The sequence below is a fragment of the Electrophorus electricus genome, chromosome 17 (assembly GCF_041902795.1).
Source record: "Electrophorus electricus isolate QZ-2024a chromosome 17, ASM4190279v1, whole genome shotgun sequence".
In the NCBI taxonomy this organism is placed as follows: Eukaryota; Metazoa; Chordata; class Actinopteri; order Gymnotiformes; family Gymnotidae; genus Electrophorus; species Electrophorus electricus.
In genome coordinates, this window is record NC_137513.1 from 18,644,620 (window position 1) to 18,666,822 (window position 22,203).

The 22,203-nt window shown below is 42.9% G+C and overlaps 1 long non-coding RNA gene across 2 annotated transcripts; it reads left to right on the forward strand.

Moving 5' to 3' along the window:
• Positions 1–203: 203 nt before the first annotated feature.
• LOC113586264 (uncharacterized) lies at positions 204–2,495 on the forward strand. 2 transcript variants are annotated; one of them, XR_003411590.3, is made up of 3 exons: positions 204–403; positions 705–819; positions 2,333–2,495. It is a non-coding gene; the product is annotated as an uncharacterized LOC113586264 (long non-coding RNA). The 2 variants fall into 2 exon arrangements; XR_003411591.3 differs by lacking the exon at positions 2,333–2,495 and having other exon boundaries at positions 705–981.
• Positions 2,496–22,203: the final 19,708 nt, after the last annotated feature.

Genomic DNA, 22,203 nt, shown 5'->3' on the forward strand with positions numbered 1-22,203 from the left:
GGGTGAACTGTAGCCTGTAGCTCAGTCAGCCTTCGTCTGGTGGTTAAGGTATTAATTCTACGTGACATACCTTGTGGCTTATCTAAAAGGGCCATGTGACCATGGCATTGGCCCAGCTGTCCACACAAACCCTCCCCTCTTTGTTATTGGCACCTATCTGGGACTGACTGCATGTGACCACTGGCATGTCAATGTCTCACTGCTGTTCACTGACTACTCGAGCTGGAATTGCAGACTTACTGAGACCATTGCATGGTGTGGACTCCTGTGTTACTTGATGTGGGTGAAGCTCTTCCAGACAAATCAAACACCCTTTAGGCTCTACTGACAAATCCATAAAAGTTTCCAACTGGAAAGACATATTATCGCCAAGTGGGAAATGGGAAGCAGAATCAAACCATGAGTAAGTAGGAACATGCTAACAAACTTATTACAACACACATTTACATTAAACTATTAAACAATAGCATACATCAAACCTCCGTTATAGATGACATACTGATACACTTTACACTTTAGCAGTGGGTGGGGTATCTGTAGTTCTGCAGTGGGTGGGGTATCTGTAGTTCTGCAGTGGGTGGGGTATCTGTAGTTCTGCAGTCCTCAGCGCGTCTCTCCAATTCCTTGGTGTCCCTATCTCTCATCTCTTCATTCTCGGTCTCTCTCTCTCTGTCTTGGGTGTGTCTCTGCTTGTCTCTCTACAGCAGTGTCCAGCTAAACCAGCACTAATTACCACAGACTGAAGCTTTGCATGAGAGCTTTGCTCCATATGCTTTCCAGAATGAGGATATCGATCTCACCCCACCTGTGCTGTCAACAGTGAGTCACCTCCAATCAATCCAATGCCACCAGGTGTCAGTATGAGTGGAGAGGCTTTGGCCTCATTCCTCACTGGTCTGAGGTCAGATCGGACCCTTCCTCCTTCATCACACACCTCTCACTTCAGCTTCATCGAGAAATAAAAAAAGAGTATTCGCTCTGTCTCTCTGTCTGTCTCTGTCTGTCTCTCTCTCTCTCTCTCTCTCTCTCTCTAGTCATTTTCAATTCAAGCTAACTTTATTGGCATGAATATACCAGGTACAATTTAGCCAATGCAAATAATTTGGAACTGAACCGGAATTCAACTGCTCTCTTTTTGTGAAATGACAGAGGAGAGGTGTTGCAGGGGCAGTCATATGGTAGCACATCTCTAATAAGGCTATTGGACTTAAATGTGCCAAAGTTTTAATCAAACCTTATACAAGTTTGACAGCTCATTTCATTATTATTTTTTTCCCAATGAATAAATGTTAGTTAGCTCTACCAGTGGTTAGCATGTCACATGTATTACCAAATTTATTCTTAAGCAATTCCACAGTCTCTACGTACAACTGCAATAATCCCTCCAGTTTTAATTCCAAATGATCCCGTTACGGAGAGCAGATTTATTACCAGGGTCAGGGGTCATTTGGCCAGAGAGCTGCGCCACACACAACAAAGTCACCACAATGAAAGCTCATAAATTAAGAGTTGCTGTTTCACACTGAATACAAACGTTCCCATTAATCATGTGGGTTTAACACAGAGAGCAGTAATAGAGGAATGTTGGAATATTCTCTCATCTTTCCTTGGAAAGCAGAGAGGAAATATGAAATAGTGCATCTTTTCTAACAATTCAGTAAGGTTATGCAATGTTTGTGTTATAGTCTATTACACTCTCAAAATTAACTTCCCTATACATCAGTGATTGGAAAATTATAATATAATGAAATGACTCCTCACAACCAATGACAATCCAGACGATGAACACGTTAAAGCAGCATCCACAATCTTCAGAAGTGCCACTGACATCAGTGTGTGTCTCAAACCTAAAACAGCACTCTCCGTTATCATTATTCTACTACAATCACGACACATCATACCACAAACACACAACCACTTTTCTGAGGTCTGTCACCTACACAAGGTACAGGCGATGTGACTGCAACCCAGTGAGGCAGCAGAGGAGTGAATGTTTTGATCTGATCTGGGATCAGAAAAGCAGCTGGACTATGGGGTTTGACTGAGTTTCAGAGGAGGTTTCAGATCAGGTACTTGTTTGACAGCAATGTGCAGAGTCAAGCATTTATACCCGTATTTGTTTCCCGAACACATTAACACAGCAGGCTTCCTGAGAGGGTCCAGGGGTACATACGCTAGCCAAACTGTTCAGTGGTCACACAACATACAAACACTTACACAACTTACACAAAATAACAGATTACATGCAGTGTGCACAAAGTAATACCTGTTAATTTGCAAAGACATCACATTAACATTAAAACCCTTTTGAGGTTTCTTGTTCTGTGTGCAGACTGGAAGCGACTGGCCCGGCAGTATCTCCATTTAGAGAGCTGTGAGCAGTGTCACCCTGGGAAATGGAATTCCTTTAATTTCTCAAGTTATCTCAAGTTACACATAAAGCATCTGGCAGAGGCCATGAAGGGAATGTACATTGCAACTGTGCACATTAAAGATTAAACATTAAAGAAATGATGACTTATGTATTATTGGCATTCAGTGTTAATGGCTGAACTGAGTCCTGGCACTGGTGTCCATGTTGCGGGAACATGTGAAGGTTTCACTTCTGTTTCATAATATATGAAAATCTGCAAGCAAGGTTCAGATGTGCTAACATAAACCTGAAGACTCAAGAAACGGCACATTAAAACAAGCCTGTTTATTCAGCTACGCATATCCATGACACTACTGCTATACCATCGCTGCCCTGATTCCAAACTCATTTCACAGTGAACTGCCTGCATTTCCAGGAGCATGACAGTCACACACACACACACACACACACACACACACACACACACACACACACACACACACACACACACACACACACACTTACAGTTCCATGAATGTCTTTATCAAATTAATGTTCTCTGGTTCTGGTAAAGGGACATTTTAGAAGCATGTTTAGCATTTAGCACACACACACACACACACAAGCATGCATACACACACACTCACCCATACACACATGCATACACACACACACACACACACACACACACACACGTGTGCACACACACACATACATACTCAGACAAACACACGCACACACACACACAAGCATGCACACACACACACACACGTGCATACACACACGCGTGCACACACACACACACGCGTGCACACGCATACACACATGCGTACACACACGTGTGCACACACACACACACGCGCGCACACACACACACACATACATGCGTGCACACACACACATACATACATACTCAGACAAACACACACGCACACACACACACACAAGCATGCATACTCACATGTGCATACACACACGTGCGTGCACACATGCGTACACACACGCGTGCACACACACACACACGTGCGCACACACACACACACACGCACACACACACACACACACACACGCGCGCATATACACACACGCGCATATACACACACGTGCACACACACACACACACGCGCATATACACACACGTGCACACACACACACACGCATATACACACACACACACACATGCACACACACACACACACACACACACACACTGAAGGTGATATTCACCACACTTTCTCTGTCACCTAATCACAGCTCTTTCTTTGCTCTGAAATGGCAACTGACAAACACTAATGATTTAAGAGGTAATTATATTTCACAGCCTCAGAAGAAGCAGTCACACTGATCAGGCTACCGGGGTTTACTGGGATTTGCAGTTAGGAAACGGTACCCTTACCATAAAAAAAAAAAAGAAAGAAGAAAAAGCAAGTTCACCAATTCCTTGTTTTTGACTCATTACAAGTCTGACTGATCAGAGACAAATACAACTGAGTCACAGATTACAGAACGAACTGACTCAGAGATTACAGGATGAACTAAAAATAACAGCCAGGTGAGGATGCTGATCACTGCGTGAGGACAGAGTGACTCTTCTGTCTCTTATTTCCACCACAACAACAAACATTAGCTGTCCCCTTCTGTACTCTCTGGAGTATATATTTTCGTGATGTCATAATTTAGCAAAATATGCTTTGTTTTGTGAGCTCTTCAGTTTTCTACAATGGTTTTTGGAGCCATTTGTCAGCTCCAGGAGAGAGCAGTATTGCTGGAGAAAGTTCCCATGGTGATCTATTGGCTGCTACACACAGCATCGCATCCAGACTAGGCAACTTTATGCACATCTAATCTGTGAAGTCATTTGTTTGTGCTCGACTGTAAGATGGTGGCTGCCACTGGCTTGTACAGACACATGCTTGGGATGTGCTGTGTGCCAGAGGATTAACTGAACTGCATCTATGATGCGAACAACATTTGTGTGAACTCTAGAGAAGAGAGCGTCTTATCTCCATTATGCAGCGTCTGCCACCAAACCCAGCAGGACAAAAAGCTCCTGTTTCATTGGCAAGATTTTGAGAAGAAAAAATTGGATGTTGAGGCTTATGATGAGGGCTACCAAAAAATCAGATGCTTTCAAGTGCTGGTCGCTGTCTAGAAATAAAGTGTAGGTCTAAATTTCTAAAAAATATTAGTATATTTACTTTCTAAAATATTACTATCTTTGGTCATTTGCTGTAAGGGCTGCACACCTGCTGCTTCTACACTAACGCAACAGATAACACTCCACCCAGCTTGTCTCACTGCCCTGTGGCGCTGTGGATGTGACTCCCTCACTGTGGGTGTGGCTCCATCAATGTGGGTGTGGCTTCCTCACTGTGAGTGTGACTCCCTCACTGTGGGTGGGTGTGGCTCCCTCACTGTGGGTGTGACTGCCTCACTGTGGGTGTGGCTCCTTCACTGTGGGAGTGGCTCCCTAACTGTGTAACTTACTTTAGTATTCGTCATGAATTCCAAAAATGCATAAAACAGGGTCCACCTAATAAAATGGGTATGTCTTTCTCCTCCAGTGGTGGGTGTGCAAGCCATCAATATGAATCCTTCTGCTTTAGTGAGTGGTCAAAACCTGTACTGTGCTCAATCTCAAAGATTAAAACCGGAAAATAACTTTTCAGACATTTTGTAATTTTGTCTGTTGAATGCAAAATGTGGGTTGTGTTGTAAAACACAATTAAATAAGATAAACATGGCATCACAAAAACGGGTTTCACCTCATAGCAGCGGTTTTGCTGGATTCTGCTAGTTTATTTCTGTGGAAAATACAAGTGAACGTTTACACATTTGGTTTCCACTGAAAGTCAGCTCCATCTCATTTGCCATGAGCAGTTGTCCCTCGCTGGAATGAATCCTGTTTCTGGCTCACATTACAACATCTTTGGGTTGTTTTTGCCTGCAGCCTGTAATGTTTGAATTTAAAAGTGATGCAACTTATAACATGAACACGGACGTGTTGAGCATTCTGTTCAGGCCAGTAAGGGTCACAGATACATGACAGGCGGAGCCAATGGCAATAACTACTAGTTAAATCAGCATAGTGCCACTGACTGGGGAATGTTTGGGATAAAGAACTGAATAATGTTTCAATACCAAAACCAACAAGGTTAAAGAGAGTCAGTGATCCCGCTGAAGAGCTTGGTGTCAGACTTCATACTGAAGTTCTTATATAAAGAGTCAGAAGTGCTGCTGATTTTGGTGTAGAGCCCAAACCACACAGCAGCTCAGAAGCTGGCCAATCAATACACACACACACACGCACCACACATGTACACACACACACATGTACACACACACACACACACACATGTACACACGTACACACACACACACACACACACACACACACACACGTACACACGTACACACACACACACACACATGTACACACACACACGTACACACACACACGTACACACACACACGTACACACACACATGTACACACGTACACACACACACATGTACACACGTACACACACACACACACACACACACACACACGGGGTGGGGGGAGTGTTTCCAGGGGAAATGTATCTGTCCGTAATGCGCTAGTGCTGCCTTCAGCACAGGGGATTAGGTTTGCAGGGCCTCTGATAAGTACTGCGAGACCTTTATCTGAGCTTGAATCATTCAGCTGTGTATGAATCTCTTATACTTCCCACATGGACTGGGACGAGGCCGAGGTGCTGGGGGTCGCGTTGTCGTATAATTAGTGCAATTACTCCAGCCCAGTCACACTAAGCAAGGCCCCTTAGACACACCACCCCACCACACACTTAGAGTGCCTGGGAGAACAAAAACAGGCTGATTATAATGCAAAGTGGTGGTGGCAACATCTTACAAAACAACAACAACAAACCACACACTGGGAATGTCAGGATCAGTCCAGCCCCAGTGTGGCTGTCGTAAGCCAAGCACACCAAAATACACACCCAAATACATACCCCAACATACACCCAAACACATCCAAACACACCCAAAATCAGAGAAAAACACACCAAAAAATATATCCTTTTAAACAGATTTGCAAACGCTCCAATAACAAAATATGAGCTTGTAAATAGTAAACAATTTCCTTTTTACGCAATTATCAGCGGCATAGTATTTGTTTGGTTGAAAAAAGGTGTTTAGTCAAAAAAAGGTGTTTAGTGTGTGAGGCTGGATGCTGAGGGACCTCTGGTCTGCGGGGTAAATCTGGGAGTTAAAGGTAGACTGCAAGATGCTGCTGCTGCATTCCCAGTTCAGTCAAATCCCACAGGAGTGTAGAATATAAAGCAGCTGTTTGCACTGAGCACCTTAACACAACACCAGAAGATATGAGGAACAGAAGAACGTAGAAGAACATAGAAGAGTGGTGTTTTTCTGGACATGTGTATCTGTATTTGGAACAGAGCGCTGAATGCAACCCTTCTCATCTCGGTCTCCAAGCTGGGAGCAGCTGCTGATATTGGAGGATGTCCCACCTTTGACTTTCTCGTGTTCTCTACAAGACATCCCAGAAGCTCCAAGTAGTTAAACGTATAACTGTTACAGAACGTTCCCCTTCTCACAGATCACGGGGTACGACCCGCCACGTGCAGAGAGAGTTTCTCCTTGACTGTTTGACTCATCCTATTTGTAACCACGACCACTTGTCAGAACACACCTGCATCTGGTTTAGTCACGTTATGTTTGCATTTAAACCCTTGTTGGTGTGTGCATTGTTGTCAGTCATTGTTCATGTTCATGTCATATGTGAGTGCTGTTGTCTTCGTTGTGTGTTATTAACCATCTGTCACCGTCGAGGGAGTCTGTGTGTGCTGCTCCTCGCTCTGCAGCACTCAGGCCGTTACAACTGTGAAACATTAATTAAACACGGAGATCCAGCAATACGAAATTAAAACGTTCATATTAACACAGAAATAGAGAAATAGAAGTCTGAGGTCAACAAAGAAAGAAACCTTATTGAGTAAGGAGATGGTGATCGTATATACAGCTCACCACTCACACAGCCACAAAACACTTTTAATAATATACTGAATATTAAACTATACAAGCTACCAAAAAAAGCTTATTACACAAGAATCTTATAAAAATAATCTAATAGGTGATAACAAGGTGGCAGTTCTTTTATATATTTCAGAAAAAACACTCATTAGTGTTTGCTACATAAAAACAGTAGAAGACCCTCACAGACTGGATGTTCTTCCAAAGGAAAAAGGTAAAGAGAGACACAGGAAGAGAGACGCAGGAAGAGAAAGTGTCCTAGAGGACAGGTCCTGTTACAATACAGATATTTATGAGCCTGCGCTGAGTTGAGCTGCCGCAGTGCTGAACACTGGACCCATGGCTCTGTGTAACCGAGTGCTGTTTAAGTGGAGATGCACCATCGTAGCACATCGTCTTTACAGCGTGCAGGTTAGTGCAACACCATCCTGGTGTGTACAGGTCAGTCACTGAGCTCTCAGGAGGCCCAGCACTGCTGTCGCTGTTCATGGTATATAGTGAGGAGAAGATAGAGCTGTGAGCAAACACAGATCTAGAAGGACCCAATATGAGGCTGGGGACAGAACCAGCTCAGGACTGGTCCCAGATCAGCTGGAGCTGGTGTGTCTGCGTCACCTCACAGACATCTCTGGCTGAAAATCAACATGAGTTTGGAAGATGAGATGGAGAATTTGCTTACAATAATTATGTGTGTGTGTATGTGTGTAAGAGAGAGAGAGAGAAGACAGACAGAGGGAGAGAGATGGGTCCTATCTCAAGGTAGGCCTTAGGGAAACACCAAGTGAAGTCTAACTGTGTGTTTATTAGCTGTCCTGTTTATTCCATTTGGAAATCAATCAAGTGAACAAGTCAACTTGAAATATTGAAATTGTTAAGCTGGCACCATTTTTATCCTGTTGCATAGCAACAAGAAATGATGTGCACAGCATTTGATGGACAAAGTTTTTATCCTTTTGTGTTCTCTAAACAGTTAGTAGCCAAGTAAAACACCGTTGTACTCAAACTTCCTCTAGTTTATAACTAACGAGTCAATAACTGACCAGGGTCCAGCCACGCTCAGGTGAGTATGACATGCTACCTCATCTCAGATCGGGGGGGTCATAACTGATGAGCACAGGTGTGCTGCTCTCACTCTCATGTTTACATTTCTGCTCTGCACTTCTCTGTTTCTCTCACAGCTGCAGTTACACAATCCTGATAAATTGACTTAATGAACATCAACATTTCTAGATATGAAACTGTAGAGTTATTAATGTGTCCACTGGATACTGCAGTCTTGCCTCCCTGCACCTGTTAGGATCAGCAGCACAGTGACCTTGTGACCTCTACAATCTTCCATTAGTCAGTCACAGTTATTTTACCTACATGGTGTCTTCAGAACTGAAGAGCAGAAAGTCCATTTGGTTAAATCACCAACTTATTAGAAGAGTAAAGTAAACATTTCTAATAGTCTTATAGTGGTAATAGCCTTACAGTGGTAATAGTCTTAAAGTGGTTATAGTCTTAAAGTGGTTATAGTCTTAAAGTGGTTATAGTCTTAAAGTGGTTATAGTCTTAGTCTTATAGTGGTAATAATCTTAGCCTTATAGTGGTAATAGTCTAATGGTGATAAGAATCTTAGTCTTATAGTGATAATAGTCTTATAGTGGTAATAGTCTAATGGTGATAATAATCTTAGTCTTATAGTGGTAATAGTCTTACAGTGGTAATAGGCTAATGGTGATAGTCTTATAGTGATAATAGTCTAATGGTGGTGATAATCTTAGTCTTATAGTGGTAATAGTCTTATAGTTGTAATAGTCATATGGTGATAAGAATCTTAGTCTTATAGTGGTAATAGTCTAATGGTGATGATAATCTTAGTCTTATAGTGATAGTCTTATAGTGGTAATAGTTTTATGGTGATAAGAATCTTAGTCTTATAGTGGTAATATTCTTATAGTGATAATAGTCTTATAGTGGTAATAGTCTAATGGTGATAAGAATCTTAGTCTTATAGTGGTAATAGTCTTACAGTGGTAATAGGCTAATGGTGATAATCTTAGTCTTATAGTGATAATAGTCTAATGGTGGTGATAATCTTAGTCTTATAGTGGTAATAGTCTTATAGTTGTAATAGTCTTATGGTGATAAGAATCTTAGTCTTATAGTGGTAATAGTCTTATAGTCATAATAGTCTTATAGTGATAATAGTCTAATGGTGATAAGAATCTTAGTCTTATAGTGGTAATAGTCTAATGGTGGTAATCTTTAGTCATTCTTCATGTGTACTTCAGAAGCTCTTTATTAAGAAACAAAACACTGACTTCAAAACAGCCTCAACAACTCCAGAAATTACAACGAATAACTAAAGAGACTTTATACACTTCCATTAAGCCTGTGGATCATAAGGTGAATGAATATGCATGACAGAACAACAAATGGGGAAGTTTAATCTTGTTTATATCCTACTCGCACACACCCCTAGTCAGTCTTTAAGCAAACCTCAGTTTCCTGCATTGGAAAATAATTACGGGTAATCGACTCCATGCCATCACAACATTCTCATATGAAAGGACTTCTATTGATTTCATTTTGTAGCTCTAATTCAATAACAGAAAGAAAATAAATAATGTCTTAACGTCTTATTTCTTCCATCAGAGATTCTTCTTTGACCTTTTCACTCAATGAAACAATGAAATATTAAACTCGATGCATCCGTTTATCCTGTTAGTGTCTGCACATAAAGCAGACAGCATTACGTTCTCACTACGATGATAAAGGCAATCTAAAACCCATCTGTCAGTCACTCAGCTCTGTGCTCACAGGCAGAGGAGACCAGTCACCACGCATCTGATTTATCTCACGGCCTGTAATCTACTCTGCCTTTCTCTGTCTTCATGCTATAGCCCTTTAGCTTTGATGCGATCAGCTTCAGTTTCACTGCTTCCACTGGCAGACCAGTGCAGCGAGTGTCAAGTCTCCTCCGAATGAATAAAATGTCCTATCAAGTCACCCCACACAACTCATTCATCAGGGAAGCCCACGAAATATGATCACCGGTGTTTACGGCCTCCTATCAGAGTCCACAGGAGACAACGACGAGGTGAAAGAAGAACAGAAAGAAGTCTGTTGTGCCACTTTGGGGATTTGTCTTCATTCATCCTCAGTTATCTCACTCCCTGTGACAAGCTGACAATGATATTTCGTTGGACCGGAACACCTCTCCAGGTAATTGGTTCTTTGCCTGACACCTGCACAAAGAACACATCCCCCCTCCGAGAGAACCGAGCAGTCTGAGACAGTCGTCTGGTGTGGGAGGATGTCCAAATACTAATGCAACATAGCAATACGTGCTCCATTAGTATGTGAGTAGTCCAGCTGTTTTGATTAAACCTGAACTCCAAACCCTTTAGGAGTTCAGTCAGATTAAACCTATCTGCTGAATATCAAACACTTTAACGGTCCAGTCTTAGGGAATGATCCCTCAGTAATGTTCCATCAGCAGTGATCCTGTGCTCAGTAGCGTGGTCAGTGCTAAGCACTGTAGAAGGTGGTGTAGTGTGCACATCAACAGGACAGTCTAACTGTTCACAGGCCTGTGTTAGATGTGACCAGAGAGGGTGGTACAAGGCAGGTGTTTCTGATATAGTGCTCTGAGTACATAAGCAAAATCACAGAGAAAATCAAAAGGCAACTTTGTCTTCTTGTTAGCTCTGATAAACGAATCATGGAGTGCTCTAAGCACAGCCTGTGTCTTTGCTGTTAGGGTAAAGAGTTCCTGCTCCAACAGAACCTGGCACCGTCCCATCTGTTCAGTAAGAGGACGTCCTTTCGCAGTCCTCTGGCTACATAAGCACTAACAAAGCAATTTAAGAACAAAAATTCTGTGATGAAGTTTGACCTAAAGGCAGATGCACTCAATGCAGCACACACACACACACACACACAGAGACACACAAATTAGCTCAGATACTTTACTGCTAGGGTCTATGGTGGTGGGTTAGGACTTCTAACCATCTGGACATACAGGGGCTCTTGTTAAACTTATAGATCAAATAGTACCAGATCGCAGTAATAAAACAAGCATGTGTACGGGGGGGGGGGGGGGGTTGGGTCTGTCTGTATCTGCAAGTTCTGTAAATCATAATTTAATAAACCAGACAATGCAGCTTCAACACCTGCACAAACATTGCACCAGATTTATAGGTGGATAGGACCCATTTTGCTCTTACACAAATAACTAGCTTTTTTTTTTGAAGTGTGGTTGGAGCCATCATATTTACAGTAAAAAAGATGAGGAGTTGAGACAGCAGCAGGCTGTGTCCATGGCGCTGGGCCAGCACGGCTCTCAGAGAGGCATGTAAGCCTGAAACAGAAGAAACACTGCACAGCAGAGCTAATGGTGCTCAGCCTTCTGCTTTCTGAAGGTTGAGGAAGGACTGAGTCTGCCCATGGTAAACCCTAAAGACCACAGCACACCCTGGTTTTCCCAATGTCACAATAATGACACAACACCTTCAGTTCACATGTAGAAGATGAGCCATGTTGTACTACATGTCTCTATAAGAGCAGAACTTTACCCATGCAGGACCTGACCACTCCTGTGTGGGACCTAATCACGCCCGTGCAGGACCTGACCATGCCCATAAAGGACTGTTACAGTTTTCATTTATTTAAATTTGGCTTTCTTACTGAGCACACTGTCCACACGCCATTGGTGACCTAAAATGGGATCTACTTGCACAACACATTTCAGGTGTGAATCGACACTGTCCACCACAGGGTGTGTTGTTTCAGATCTGACGGAACACAGAGGAAAAACAACAAATATATTTAGGCTTTCTTACTCATCTGAAGGCAATTAGAGATCAATCAACTAAAATACTAAATAATACATCACACTATCAGTCAGTCACTTGTTTGAGATCCAGAAATACACATAAACAACCATTTCTGTCAAATCTAAGAATCTCACTCGTTAGCAGGCAATGATTCAGCAGTGCCAGTTTGACCAGACGCACATTTGTTCCTTAAATGGAGAGACTGCATTTCCATCTGTGCCTGTAGACAAAATGCTGGCCCATCACCTGCCCAGGAGACACAGGCCAGCCCCCGTCACCTGAAATGTCATCCAGTGTGCCTCCGTTACTGCCATTATATACAATATGTCAGGCTAAGAGAGTAGCTGGGGATTATCCATGACATGTAAGGCAGCTGTGATCCAAGGTAGTGTTTTAGATTTGATCATACTCAACAAGAGCACATGCAGGTCCAAAACCTGGTCTTTACTCTGCAATAGTCAAGCCGCCAACCAGTGAAATTCATGCTTTGAAATTCCAATACAATGAGGCCTCTTAGTCTCTGTGAGCTTGTCGCTAATCCCAGTGTAATGAAGAATAAGACACATAAGCATGGTGTAGATGCACTGGCCAGTTCATTATACTGGGCAAAAGCAGCAGATGGTACTGCTGGTGAAACAGGTGCATTCAGGCTCTTATCCAGACCTCTCAAAATGCGAGAGACTGTCACAGGTCTCACGAGAGATTTGTGACGGTGACACTGGCGTCTATGTTTGTATGTACACGGATCTCACTGGATCCTTGTTTAGCCCAATCTGTTCCTGTAAATGTGAAATCAAAAACCTTTTATGGCAACAAAATTGGGTTTGCAAGAGTACTGACATCTATTGATCAGATTATTCATAGGAATTTCGTGCAAATATCACATTTTTGTGATTTTTCTTGTATACTTTTGACTACAAAAAAATCTTTTTAAAGACTCTGAGCACCTGTTTTGGGAATTTCATGCTATTTGCTGAATATTAGGTCATATTACATATTACACAGTCCATGCTCTTGGTGAAGAATCCAATGTAAGGATACTGTAGGAATCTCAACCGATCCTCCATGTTGCCTTAACCGCACGTAGCTGGACAGCTGCACTGTAGTGGCTGAGTGACAGAACGTTAGTGTGACCGGAAGCAAGAGAATCTTAATCCATGTATTCGTCACACATGACACTTCCTGAGAGGAACCCTAAACTTCCAGAGGACCTGCAGTGATGGAGAGAAAGTGTGTCTGTATACTGGGCTGACAACACGGACAATTAGATATGAGGGAATTATTAGATATGAGTGATTAGATATGAGAGGATTTGCTCCTGGATGGGAAGAGGGCAGCCCTTGACCGGATCGATGCTTCCTCCTGTCCGGATCATGGAGTCACATGAAGAACTAAATCAATCTGCTAACATCACAAATCACTGCCCACATCACTTCCTGCGTAAAGGTGACAGATATGTGCTAATTAACAAAACATCCTTGTGTCACCACAACCGGAAGCAGGATTCACAACCAAAATGTTTCCCTGGAGTCACATAGGACACGGATACCCTGGACACCGCGTAGGACACGGATACCATGTAGGACACGGATACCCCGGATACTGTGTAGGACACGGATACCCTGGACACCGCGTAGGACACGGATACCATGTAGGACACGGATACCCTGGGCACTGCGTAGGACACGGATACCCTGGACACCGCGTAGGACACGGATACCATGTAGGACATGGATACCCTGGGCACTGCGTAGGACACAGATACCGCATAGGACATGGACACCATAGACACCACGTAGGACATGGATACCCCGGATACCCCAGATGTAACACCCTGTCATTACACATCTGTGTAAAATAGTACAGAGTGAAACCACATGACCTGAAGCATGCACACATCTTCTGTGTCCGGTACTTCAGGAACTTTATATAAAATTTGATCTGATTATGTTTTGATATTTGCTTTGTGGAATATACTGTTCTTATTGCTCCTTCCTTGCCCACACTGAGCACTTTAGAGGTGAGGAATCTTTTTCACTCACTCATTATATAAGCATAACCCTAACCCCTAACCCTAACCCTTACCCTTAACCCTTAACCCTAACCCTCTAACCCTCTAACCCTATAACCCTAGCTCTAACCTTCTAACCCTAACTCTCTAACCCTTACCCCTAACCCTACAAGCCTAACCCCTAACCCTCTAACCCTAACCCTCTAACCCTAACCCTTAACCCTAACTCTCTAACCCTAACCCCTAAGCCTAACTCTCTAACCCTAACCCCTAACCCTAACCCTCTAACCCTAACCCCTAACCCTAATCCTCTAACCCTTAACCCTAATCCTCTAACCCTAATCCTCTAACCCTATAACCCTCTAACCCTAACCCTTAACCCTAATCCTCTAACCCTTACCCTATAACCCTAATCCTCTAACCCTTACCCTATAACCCTAAACCTCTAACCCTTACCCTATAACCCTTACCCTATAACCCTATAACCCTAAACCTCCAACCCTCTAACCCTAACCCTATAACCCTCTAACCCTAATCCTCTAACCCTTACCCCTAACCCTATAACTCTCTAACCCTAACCCTATAACCCTAAACCTCTAACTCTCTAACCCTAAACCTCTAACTCTCTAACCCTCTAACCCTCTAACCTTAACCCTCTAACCTTAACCCTCTAACTACTAACCCTGAGTAAGACACGGGCTGAAAATTTCAAAAATTCAAAAATTCAAAAAAGAGCATCACTTCTTGACTCTTCTTAGTGTGCTGTCTCTCTCTCTGTCTACCTACCTGCCTGTCTGTCTGACTCTCTGTCTCTCTCCATCACTTCTTGCTTTCTCTCCCCCTCTGTCTCCCTCTGACTTTCTCTCTATCTCTTCTGCCAGAGCCGGTCCTGGCTAGACACATTACCTCCACATCTAATGAGTCTTCGCGCTGTGCTCGAGTGCAAAGTTGGAGGGGAAAAGAAGAGAAAACGGTTCCTTTTGAGTTCTGTGAGTAGTGCTAGAAGAGCTGATCTAGCAGGAGACACCTGACGCTTCTCCATCCAGCAGACAGAGAACGCAAAGCTCAGTATACTGCAGTGAGGTTTGAAAACAGAGCAAAACACTCACTGGCTTGTTAACATGAGTCATGCTGGAAGAAAAGGCAGCCAAGCAGCTGCCAATACCATCAAAGCAAGAGAGTTCTGGGTATGAACACACCCTCCCACTGCTACAGTACCACAGTGTTGGGTATGAACACACCCTCCCACTGCTACAGTACCACGGTGTTGGGTATGAACACACCCTCCCACTGCTACAGTACCACGGTGTTGGGTATGAACACACCCTCCCACTGCTACAGTACCACGGTGTTGGGTATGAACACACCCTCCCACTGCTACAGTACCACGGTGTTGGGTATGAACACACCCTCCCACTGCTACAGTACCACGGTGTTGGGTATGAACACACCCTCCCACTGCTACAGTACCACGGTGTTGGGTATGAACACACCCTCCCACTGCTACAGTACCACGGTGTTGGGTATGAACACACCCTCCCACTGCTACAGTACCACGGTGTTGGGTATGAACACACCCTCCCACTGCTACAGTACCACGGTGTTGGGTATGAACACACCCTCCCACTGCTACAGTACCACGGTGTTGGGTATGAACACACCCTCCCACTGCTACAGTACCATAGTGTTGGGTATGAACACACCCTCCCACTGCTACAGTACCACAGTGTTGGGTATGAACACACCCTCCCACTGCTACAGTAGAGCAGACGCTCTTATCCAAATCGACTCACAAAAGTGCTTTGTCATTTCCTCATAGAACACATCCTAGTACAGTACAGTAGGTTAGAGTCCAATATACCAATGAATTAGAATACTGTAGAATACAGAGATCACTGCTGATACCTAAAAGTATAAAATACATATAAGCTCTATAACAGACAACACTCAGTGCAGTAAACAATACCAGACAATAAGTAAGGTATTGTTTATTTACATGTAGGTATATACATGCATATCTCTTTTAAATGTGTGATGTGAATGTTACCAAACGCATATCAAGCCGTTGGCGAGCTGCAACGCTTGCACTAGTGCACAGTTCTTCTCCAGCACTAAGTGATGAACTGTGCAGCCCTCTTCTAGCTGGGTCTTCTTCAGATTCCACTACCTAACCTCCGTACAGGGCGGACCCGTGACGCTGCCCACTCATATGCTAAGCAGGGTTAAACCCTCAAAGCTGCTCTGGTTGGGTGCCATCGGAAGGGGATGGTCAATTCCTCATGAACACATGAATGGTTTACAATAAAAAAGGAAAGACCACTGCCAGCAGTTAATATACCATTAATATAGCAAGACATTTCTATCTACGTCTGGATTCTTATACCTGCAGTCAAATGCATCCGCAATTGGTCATTACTTATTAATAACGAGTGTCTTTCCCATTATTTGGCATCACAGAATGACCTGAAGTGTATTTAAATGCCCAGTTCTGTGTCTGTACACTAACTGGGTCTGTGAAAGGGAGGCAGAGCTGACGCACGTCTGGATCTGAGCAGCGTTTGGGCAGCGCCAGTCCTGCTGTAACCGGGCCAAACCTTCACCCACGGTATTCTGCCTCCTGCTGCCACTGTTCTCCTGCACCTGTTTGTCAGCAGACATGTCCATTCACTCACGGCCACCTGGGTATATCAGCACCTTGCCATTACAGCTATGACAATTTAAGTCACAGTCCAACTCAGAAGCCCCGTGTAAATCTTCTGCTGACAGACCCTGCCTCAGAGCCAGCCGCCAAGAAACAGAGAGAAATCATCATAAAACTCGAGCAATTTGGCAAAGCAGGGAAGCTACTGACAGTCTATTAGAGTATGAAATGGAGGAGATTGGCTTTGTGATGGAGAGATGGCGGCTGAAATCCACTCAGAGGCGTCAGAGGTGTGTTGCTCAGCTCCACCCTGCAATGGTGCTCAGCTGGTGTGACAGTGTTCTGAACAATCCTCTGACATCCATACCAGCTCCTTCATTAATACAGTGCTGACAGGCAACAAAAAACACCAGCGCTCTGTTATAGTTATTTTCAGATTTCTCATACATGTATGCAGATATGGGCACACACACACACAGACACACACACACACACACACACAAATGTATGCATATGGAATCAAGCATGCAAACCACATGTACACACACACACACACACACAAACGTATGCATATGGAATCAAGCATGCAAACCACATGTACACACACACACACACACACACACGTATGCATATGGAATCAAGCATGCAAACCACATGTACACACACACACACAAACGTATGCATATGGAATCAAGCATGCAAACCACATGTACACACACACACACACACACACGTATGCATATGGAATCAAGCATGCAAACCACATGTACACACACACGTATGCATATGGAATCAAGCATGCAAACCACATGTACACACACACACACACACACACACACACACACACGTATGCATATGGAATCAAGCATGCAAACCACATGTACACACACACACACGTATGCATATGGAATCAAGCATGCAAACCACATGTACACACACACACATACACGTATGCATATGGAATCAAGCATGCAAACCACATGTACACACACACACACACACACACACGCGGTCTGTCTTTGTGAGGAAGGCAGAGTTGATGAAGACAGCTGACAGCTATAGGTGAGGTGAAGTCATTATCTTGTCTGACACCAACACCCTCCACTGCCGTGGCACCAGTGAATCAAGGGTTCATTTTCAGCGCTACTTCTGTGCTGATGGCTTTCTCAGGGAACTGGAGATACACCCAGTGGCAACTCTAATGTGATGCTTGAAATTAAAGAGTTCAGTTACAAATCATGAATGTTGTTTTGGAACTCATAAATGAGGACCAGTGGAGCAGTGGAACTGCAGTGACACGTCATAAACAGTAAGAAATACAAATAAACCTTGTTTTGTTTATATTTGCACTATTAGAATGAGAGAGAAACCTCTCTGTGCTGTTGTACAACTCCAGCAATATTAGAACAGAACCCCTCAAAGGTGGAGGTTGAGATAATCTTTCAGTATGTGTCTTACATTCACTAGGAACATAAATGGCTTTACAAATCCCCATGGCTTTAAACTCAAGAAGATACACGAGGACAAAAGCTACCCACGAAGACCATCTCCCAGAAATATGCCTACAACAGCGATTTCATCAGCCAGCGCTCCAGGTCCACGTTTTAGTCTAAAACAATGCTGACCAAATGATAAATGTGTCTTTGCACTCCTTGTTACTGGTCAGAGTAATCTCTTAAGCCTTTAGTAAGGGTCATTGATTAGCAGTTAATTACCCTCACCTATGGTCTTACAATGCGACGTGTCATCGATCAGACTTGTGGAGTGCTTCTACACAATCATCACCCTGCCTGCATTCTTCGTTTTTTATTGGTCTTTATATTTCTGTTCAAACCTGATTGATGTTTTAAGCCACCCGCATCAGAGTGCCATGTACTGGAGAAGAGTGCCATGTACTGGAAAAGAGTGCCATGTACTGGAAAAGAGTGCCATGTACTGGAAAAGAGTGCCATGCACTGGAAAAGAGTGCCATGTACTGGAGAAGAGTGCCATGTACTGGAGAAGAGTGCCATGTACTGGAGAAGAGTGCCATGTACTGCAGAAGAGTGCCATGTACTGGAAAAGAGTGCCATGTACTGGAAAAGAGTGCTACATAGTGGAGAAGACCTGAAATCATTTTCACATTTTAATACTCCATGACAGGAAAGATTATTTCACAATAACTAAGTATTAAAAAGTACAATACTGAGGAACAATGAAAGACGTTCAGTGAAGAAGTGCTTTCTTGAATTTTTACTTAAATTTATTGATGTAAAATAGATCAAAGATATAACAACAACAATAATAGTAATTTGCTTCTTAGTGTTGATGGCAGAAACCAAAGACCAGTCAGACAAACTTCAGGTGATGTGGCAGATTAAGTAGATGAAGAAAAATGCATTTAGATAGTTAGACTAACATCGCTCTCAATGTATATTAAAATATTGATAACTAAATAATAAAATATAGCTTCTTGGACCTCCATGGATCTATGCTATATTTAAATATATTTATATTTATGCTTTATTTAAACCGCAAATATTACGATATTACATATTATCATAGTCAAATTATGGGAGTAAAAGGGACTTTCATTTTAATACAAACCCACCTGCTACTGTAGTTAATAAAGGCAAAGCGACTGAGAACAGTCCTGCTACGTGTTATAAGAACACGGCAGTGGGATTGTGAAGGCAGGACAGAAGGCAGGACAGAGGGCAGGACAGGGGGCAGGACAGAGGGCAGGACAGAGGGCAGGACAGAAGGCAGGACAGGGGGCAGGACAGCCCTGCCCAGGTATGCACCTTTAAGGTGGAGGTACAGAGCTGTAATGAGCCCCTGCAGATAAATGCTCTAGTAAAAGGGGGATGTTCTCTGCAGCTCTACAATCCAGCCAGGCTTCTAGGTATTCTGTGCACGAAACCAGCTTCTGGTCTCTGCAAAACTTACTTCAGAAAACACAAAAGCACTGATGATGTTTCAAAGGAAACACTTTTGCACAGTTGCTTATCTATATGATTATTTAGCAGTGTGTTTGACGTCCAAGAGAAACACCATTTATTGTATTGCAGAAATTGTATAATTTGACTTTCATTATATGCAAATAGAGCACCCACTCTTCCTTATGCAAATAAGTTGCACATAAATATTTTACTGTGCATTTGTGGACTGCAATTCTGGACAGTCCATTGTATCTTTCTCTCTTGCTCTCTACAAACACACACATACACCCACACCCACACCCACATGCACATACACACCCACACACACAACAGCTCAGTCTCACAGAAAATTACTTGCACTGAACATAGTCGCAGTACTTCATATGATATATACAAACACCTGCATGTGATGAAGGTTCACATGTTTGTAAACACCATCACCTGCATGTGACGAAGGTCAAACGTTAACCTGGCTGCTCTTTCAGGTTCTCCATGGCTTGAACCCGTAGCTGAATGTGGGCCTAAACCAAAGGACTTTTACCATGACTGAAACAGTATAATGTATGATGTTACATGGGCTGTATCTGTGACAACATCTAAAGATTGTAAATGTGTACAGAGAGGTGGGAAGAAGAGCTCCAACACTGGCACCATGTGGTTTTCAAACGCTGGTCTGAGGAGATTACAGGCACACCTGTTCCTTCTGTCTGTATTTTTTTATTTTTAATATTATTTATCTCTATTTAAAAAGGTTTATCTTATTAAATAACATGGCTTTTAGTGACATGTACAGACTGTGTTGTTGAAGAAAACAGCTAAAAAAGCCATCAGATTAAAGACAAGGCACGTTTATTGCACCCTTCATATAATGACGTCATTCAAAGTGCTTTTAAAGTTTGATATGTTGATGTAAGTTATTAACATTCATCATGTCCAAGCTACTGGAATACGTTGTGTGTGCAAACAGTTTTCCTACGAGTCTGAGTTTCTCAAATACACATTAGTAATCACAACATGAACTCAGCTGCCATGGAAGACTCAACATCCTGGGATTTGGAAATAGTTTCTATTGTTTGATGGGAGCAGTAGGTCCTACCACTGCCCCCTGCAGGAACAACACTGAAACTGCACAACATCACATCACATTGCTCACCTGGTGATTGGGGTCTTGTTTCTACTAAATTAAATCACAGGTAATTAAGCTGAACCATCCACCCCTGGTCCCTGGTCCCTGTTCATTGGACAGCAGGAACAGGGTGAGGACAGACAGACACAGAGGCATCACACGCAAAAGCGTTGGATATTTACACCAAAGTTAAATCTACGAAAAACTGATGTGCATACTAATGTTTGTTAATCAGCTAACTGATATAAAGAAGTGAATTACAGGCCTGGAAAGATTGATGCCTGAAGTCCCGCCTGGTTTCATTAAGTTCAGCTTTTTGAGAACAGTCACTTCTCTCTCTGTCTCTCTCTGTCTCTGGTTTAATCAAGGTGTGCATTTATCATAGAACAGTTAAAATGTCTTAATCATGCAGAAATTGTGTAGGGTAATCATTTCTCAGAGCAATCGGCCAAGAAATGCTTTATAAAGTGAAGCCAGAATTAAAAGCAACCAACATTATTCACGCTCTGGCAATTACTGGAACACGACTATGAACGGGTACTTGTCTGCTTGGTCCCCACATTCCATGTCAGATGACTATCCTTTCATCAGAAATGTTATTTTGCATTTTATTACATGTTCATGAGGCCAGAACCTCCATCATAAGAGCTTCAGCACACGATGGCGGGCCTTATCTGCTGTGTTCCCATCAGAGAGGTCTACAAAGGAGCAAATCTTATTATAGCAACCGTCCCAATCGGATTACGTGAACAGCCTATTTCTAGCCGCTAGAATGGAGACATCAGTATTTTCTACAATTTTCTTTCAGGCTCTGCACTCCAAGCCTTTGTATCATGCCTATTAGACATGTTTTGACAAAACAAACCTGGTGGACAACAGCTACAAGACATGGAGGCAAATGAAACTTCAAAGGCTTAGCAGTGCACAAACAATATTAGAAAGTTGTCATCAAAGGAAAAAGCCATCACCAACCCAGAGGTCAGTGTATCCCGCTGTTTCTGTATCAACATCTCCTGTTTTCTCCTTTCCTAATCACTACTGCACCACTATAAGTATGACGTCACACCCCATAGAGTGGATGGTCCAAGTCAGCAGACTACAGAACCGCACTCGTGGGAAAGATTCTCCACAAGAAAACCTTTCTGCTTAATAAACCTGTTTCTCTAGTGATTATGAAATTGACAATGCAGTAGTTGCAGAAAATTATGCAGAATAGTCGTAATCTGACGAATAACACAGAATGCACTATGGATGAGGTCACACCTCTGACTGTCTTTGAGTTCAAACAATAA